This window comes from Primulina tabacum, chromosome 4 (assembly GCF_025594145.1).
Source record: "Primulina tabacum isolate GXHZ01 chromosome 4, ASM2559414v2, whole genome shotgun sequence".
Taxonomy (NCBI): domain Eukaryota; kingdom Viridiplantae; phylum Streptophyta; class Magnoliopsida; order Lamiales; family Gesneriaceae; genus Primulina; species Primulina tabacum.
In genome coordinates, this window is record NC_134553.1 from 32,694,818 (window position 1) to 32,699,642 (window position 4,825).

Genomic DNA, 4,825 nt, shown 5'->3' on the forward strand with positions numbered 1-4,825 from the left:
AAGGGGCTCGGTTCTATGGGATTGTTGGCTTGGTTTGGGTTCGGTTGGGACCAGGGCTTGGCTAAGGTCCGTGAGGGGTCAAGGGAAGACTCCTAGCCATGTTAGGACTCGAGACAAGAGGCTGGGAAGGAGTCCTAGCAAGCTAGGACTCCAACCCGTGAGCTTCAAGGAGAGAACAGCACAGGTTCAGCAGCTAGTGCAGGGCTTGTGGGCTCGGCCAGGGGGTCTAGGCTGGGCTAGGTTAGGTCCTTAGGGTCCTAAGAAGGAGCACAAGGGGTTGGTTCAAGGCCTGGTTCGGTGGTCAAGTGGCTAAGCAAGAAAACATGGAGTCCTAGTCTAGGTGGGTTTCTCGGCCATGCTTGTGCTGAAGTGGGGCTTTGGTTTTCAAGCTTGGGGCTGAGTCCTATGGGTTCTAAGGGTGCAGGAGGGTCCCTAGAGGGGCTGGTCATGAGTTGGTATCAGAGCCGACCTCTCTTAGTACGGTGTGGTTCGGGAACGAACCAAGCGGAAGCTGGTGGGCATGTGAGGCCCGGGGCCGAAGAGGGCGGAGGGTGATCGCCGGTGTCATGAGGTTGCACGGACAATGAGCGGCTCCTGGCAGGCTTCTAGGTGTAGGGAACATGAATGAACCGATCCCACACCGGAATAAGGAGGGATTCCGAGACTGTTCAATGTAATGGACTGTACAGTTGAAAAAGCCTTAAAAGATTTGATATGTACTACTCATATCACGAAGGTGCATCTTCTTTTCGGTAGCTCATCACATAAGAACTCCAAAGTTAAGTTTGCTTGACTTGGGGCTATTTTGGGATGGGTGACCTCCTGGGAAGTTTCCCAGGATGCGTGTGAGTGAGGACATAAGCACGCTGGAAAGACTTGTCTTGGTACAGTGAGGACAGTCGTCGAATCTGGGGCGTTACATGATCAATTATCAAATCAAAACTGAAGCTATCGAGACGCAATTTGAAAGTGCCAACTGATTGATCAAACTGAACCAGTACAACTGAAGTATCAAGAGTAGTTCAACTGATTGTCACATGGTAGGAGATTCAGCAGAAGACCTTCAGAAGCCGGCCAGTTGATGAAGTGTTAAACTGATGAAAAGCTCAACTGACCAGTTCAACTGAATTAGTGAAATTTGTTCAGCTGACGAGTCAACTGATTTCATCTCACCAGTTCAAGGCCAGTTCAACTAACCAGTTCAGAACATCAGTTAGAACCAATCAGTTGCAAAACTCGACAAGCTTATTCAATGGGATCCAGCTCTGCACAAAGGTACAAAAGCATCTGTACTATCAATAGTACAATCATGGACGTTGCAGTAAAGTTTAAAGACAAAATGTTATAGAATAGCTGTCAAAAAAGTCGAGACACAAATTTCAAGGACACATTCTAGCTGCAACAATCACATGTTATTAGTCTTGATGTACGGTCGCATTACTGCTATAAATATAGACCAAGACCATCATCAAACATGAATGAGAGGTGAAAAACAAGAGAGAAAATAAAGGGCATGCTTATTGCATATCAGCTTTGAAGAAGCAATCAGCGAGAGGGAGCACTTCAACGTCATATCAGCTTAGTTTTAGAAGTATATTTCCCTCAGTGTGTGAGAACACTTTCGGATAGTTTTCAGATATCAGTTTTAACACGCACACACTCACCTCCACTCATATACCATCTTGCACAAGACGTAAAACTAGTGTATGTAGTGTTTGACACATAGACGTTAAACATGTGTTGACTGAAAGGTAATGTCTTCAGTCTAGACTAAGAGTTCAGTTAGGCAGTGGGCAAGTCCTAAGTTGGGTGGGTTTGTAAAAGGTTTTCAATAAATCAATTCTTCTAGTGGACCCTACCCGAGGTGGTAGAAGGGGTGACGTAGGAGCAGTTGAAGTCTCCGAACATCCATAAACATATCTTTTGTATTAACAGCTTAACTGTGTTTCTTAAACTGATTTGATCAGTTCAGGTGATATCAGTTCAGTTCTATCCATAGCTGAACTGATAGAAGCCACAACTGATTCCCAGTATTTCTGTCGATCAGTTTACACAAGTCTTTGGTTTTCAAAATATATCAATTTTTCTAACGAAGGTTTATTTCGAGTGTTTTCCGCTTGGTTTGAAACCAAACTCGATCTAATTCATCGGTGTTTTCATTCTTAGAACATGAACTATTGCAGCTCCTTGAGAATATGTTTTGAAATCACTCTCGCTAGTGCCCGAACCGATCCATCACTACTTGTGTTGGCTTACCCATATACTATTTGAGATTGGATAGATAATTCCAGCATCTATTAGTTTTAATACTTCATTCTTAACAACTTCATTCATATGTGAATTTAACCTTCTTTGTGGTTGTTGATATGTTTTAGCATTTTCTTCCAAGTGAATTCTATGTGCGCAAATTAAAGGATTTATATATTTATATCTTTCAAAGTCCATCCAATTGCATTTTTATATTTAAAGTGATTTAATTAAATCTTCTTCTTGATTTAGTAGAAGAGTAGTGGAAGAAATTAAAATGTTTTATTTTCACCAAGAAATAATATTTCAGTTTAATAGTAAAACTTTTAATTCAAGTTATGTATTATCATCTTCTTTAAAATTATTTTCAGACTCAAAACTTTCCATTAAAAAAACTTCATATTGTTGATTTAAGTTTTCTTCTTGTATGTTTTCTTTCCCAATTGTTTCAATTTCATTATCATATTCATTTTCATTAATACTTGGTTGTTTACATAAATTGAATACATTAAGTTCTAGAGTCATATTTTATAAAGAAAATTTCATTATTCCATTTCGAAAATTAATTAAAGCATTTGAAGTTGCTAGAAATGGTCGTCCCAATATTACTGAAATTTCATTATGTACTTCTATTGGTTGCGTATCCAAAACAATAAAATCTACAGGATATATGAATTTATCGACTGAACCAACATATCTTCTACAATTCCTCTAGGTATTTTGATTGACCTATCTGCTAGTAAGAGAGTAACAGTAGTGAGTTTTAATTCTCCTAAATTAAGTTTTTCATAAACTGAATAAATTCACACTTGCTTCCAAATCTAACAAAGTTTTTTTAATTTTATTTTCTCCAATAATTTATAAAATTGTTGGACAACTAGGATATTTATATTTTAAACTAGAATTATTTTGAAGAATAGAACTTACTTGTTCAGCCAATAATTCTTTCTTCTTCACATGCAATTTTCTTTTCATAATATATAAGTTTTTAAAAAATTTTGCATACGAAGGTACTAGTTTAATAGGATCTAATAATAGAATATTTATTTTTGCTTATTTAAAAACTTCATAGATATCATAATCATTCTTTTGTTTTTTTATGATTTGTTAATGCATAAGGAAACAAATGAGGTTTATTTGACTCATTTACTATTTCAGATGATTTATCTTTCACCATCTTATTATTAGAATTCAAGGTATCATCATTTTCAGAAGTATCAGGATCAACATTCTTACTCTTTGAATTTAAATGATCCTTGTTTTCATTGCTACCACTTCTAAGGGCAATAACAGATTTTATTTCATCCATTTTATTATTATTTAATTCTTGATTTTGATTTTTAGAATTAGGTTTAGGTTGAGATGAAAATTTTTCTTTTTCAGAATATTAAGTGCAAATGCAAATTTTTCTAGAGTTTCTTTCAAATCAATCATAGATTGACTGTTTTGAATATTGATATACTCTTGCTTTTGGATAAATGCATGAATTACGTCTTCAAAGTTTTTTTTTGGAAGTGTATCATAGGGAATATAACCTTGATGATTTTGAAAATGTTGTTGTGAAGGTTGTGCTTTATTATCATTACTCCAACTAAAATTAGGATGATTTTTCCATCGAGGATTATATGATGGTGAAAAAGGATCTAATATTGATTTTTTGTCATTGTTAACATAATTTTCTTGTTCATGGTGACATTCTTTAAATGAAGGTAATGTAGGACAATATTTTGTAGAATGATAATGTGTATCACATATATGACAAAAAATTTCTTGAATATTTTTTAATTGACCATTCTTTTTCATTTTTAAATACTCAATTTTTCTTGCTAAAGATGCAAGTTTAGCTTGAATATCTATATCATCTTTAATATTATAGATACTACCTCCATTTGTTGAATTATTTATTTTAGTTGTTTGTAGTTCTATTGTGCCTATATTATCCCAATTTGAGCATTTTCTGTTAATGAATCCAAATACACCATAGCTCCATTTGGTATCTTCAAAAGTTTCATTACACATGAGTTCTATTATTTGCCTATCTTTAGGTATTAAACCTTAATAAAAGTGTGAAACTATTTTTCATGTATCAAAACCATGAAGTGGGCACGTGTTAAGTAATTCTTTATATCTATCCCAACATTGATAAAAGGTTTCTCCATTTTTTTTGGAAAAAGTCGTAATTGGTCTTTTAAAGGAGTTTGTTCTATGGGAAGGGAAAATTCTTTTGAGAAATTGTTTTTGCATTTCTTCCCATGATATTATTGAACTTGATCTCAAATTTTGTAGGCATGTTTTATCTTTATCTTTTAAAGAAAATGGGAAAAGCTTTAATCGAACTATATCCATGCTACAATTTTTATCATTATAGGTGTTACAAACATCCTCAAATTCTCTTATATGTAAATATGGATTTTCAGAATCTAAGCCATGAGAATTTGGTAAAAGTTGAATAATTTGAGGTTTAAAGTTGAAATTAAATACATCAAGAGGAAAAACTAAACAAGATGGGGCACTAGTTCTAATAGGATTCATATGGTGCCTACGTGTTCTTAATTGATCATTTTCTTGATTATTATAA

At 34.8% G+C, this 4,825-nt stretch overlaps 1 non-coding gene across 1 annotated transcript; it reads left to right on the top strand.

The window, feature by feature from the left end:
- Positions 1–4,336: 4,336 nt before the first annotated feature.
- LOC142544030 (small nucleolar RNA R71) lies at positions 4,337–4,447 on the top strand. The gene has a single exon (XR_012819999.1). It is a non-coding gene; the product is annotated as a small nucleolar RNA R71 (small nucleolar RNA).
- Positions 4,448–4,825: the final 378 nt, after the last annotated feature.